The sequence below is a fragment of the Protopterus annectens genome, chromosome 16.part0 (genome assembly GCF_019279795.1).
Source record: "Protopterus annectens isolate FY-2018-M chromosome 16.part0, PAN1.0, whole genome shotgun sequence".
Lineage (NCBI taxonomy): Eukaryota > Metazoa > Chordata > Ceratodontiformes > Protopteridae > Protopterus > Protopterus annectens.
In genome coordinates this window covers 147,173,970-147,175,859 of record NC_056750.1, presented here as the reverse complement: position 1 = coordinate 147,175,859, position 1,890 = coordinate 147,173,970, and positions in this window count along the sequence as shown.

The window sequence follows — 1,890 nt, the reverse complement described above, 5'->3', positions numbered from 1 at the left end:
GTATCATTCTCCATGAGACTTGATTGCTGATAAGAGAATACAGGCTCAGACTTTTCTAATTATACAGACTCACAAGTTGATTGCAGTGACATTAAAACCCTTACCTGACTAGGTCCACAAGCTAGAAATCCCTATACTCAATGCAAGCACCATAGCACAAGTCTGACCTTTATACTATTGCTGGACACTTTATAGTGGATTACACCATAATTGTATGATTTTGAGAAGATTTTTAAGGCCTGTATGAAATGGCTGTGTAGACAAGTACAACTGTAAAAATGTTTGTTCTTCATGGGGCTAAGCTGCTGACATTAGACTACAGACTTATGCTCTTCTGGCTACATATGCACATGCCAGTTGACCACAGTGAAATTAGAACTCCTACCTAACTAGTTACACAAGCCAGAGAAAGAAGTACTTAATGCATGTGCCATGGCATTTTAAACTGTTTTAGAACACTTTATAGCAGATGACATCATCACTGTATGTGTAGGAGAAGATTTTGGGAGGCCTGTATGAAATGTCTGTGTAGGCATTTATGACTGTAAAAATTTTGTTCAACATGGGATTGGATTGCTGATAGTAGGATTAAGACTCATGCTGTTCTCACTAGACACACACAGTTACACATACAGTATATAAAGATACACAGACAATGTGGCTGTTATGGTAAGTTAACCCTCACCTAACTATTTTGTTCCCATCTACAGAACACAGTAGTTAATATTTGCACCATCACCAAAGTATACTTCATCATTATATAATGTAGGTAACATATCCTGTCATCAGAGTGGTGTGCAAAGTGTGGACTTTGGATTTTCTGTTTTGATTCCAATGTGCAGATATACTTTATAAGACAACTTATCCAACTAGAAGCTATAAGCTGTCAGGATTGCATGTTGAAGAACTGAGATATATGTAGCTGATTTTCAATATGTTGTGTACATTACATACTTACACACACACACACACACACACACACACACACACACACACACACACACACACACACACACACATCTTATCAGCATGGATGCAATTGTGGATGTATATGTGTTCATATTTGGGATGCATTGATGTCCACATTAAGACATGTATAGGAATCTGAATGTCTATTGTCAGAATAAAGCTTTAGATGATGTAGCAATGCAGTTGTGCTATTTATTTTTGTAGGGTAGTTGACATTTGGGAACTACTGCTGACATATCCATTTTCAAGTGAATGGGTGCAGGGCACACATGAGTATGAGTAAACATGTGCTTAGTCACTAACAACTCCTCTCCCTTTGACTGCATTTGTCCATGTTAATGAGATGAAGACTAACTGGACAATAAACATAGTAATACATGCCAATCAGCTCTTTACCTAGTGCACCACTGAGAATCCGGTTTGCATGACTGATGGCAACATTTTTGCACATGTGAGATTCACATTTAATGAATTCAACTTGAACTTGAGAAAAACATCTGCATATATGCTATGGTAGAACTAGATGACAGATACTATGGTGTTCATAGTGTAGTTTATATTGCAAATGTTGTGCCATAACCTTTATAACACTAAATACTGTTGCTATCAGGAGTTAAGCAATGAGCAAACATGGATCTCTGCTTAAATGGGAAAATAGTAATATTTTTGTTGATTTGCCTTCCTTTGCACAAACACACAAAGTGGCAAAGCATGGCCATCAGCACTTTGGACAATACTAAGTGTAAGAAATACACCTGCAGCCCAGCTTTCCCTGTGGTGGCAGTTATAAGAGCAGTGAGCTCATATTTTGGTACAAATGACTGAGGATTCAAATCCACCTCAATTAAAATTTTTACTCATGTTGTCAGGATGACTTTGCATAAGTAAATTTGATAATTTCTGCAAATGTGAGAGGCAAAG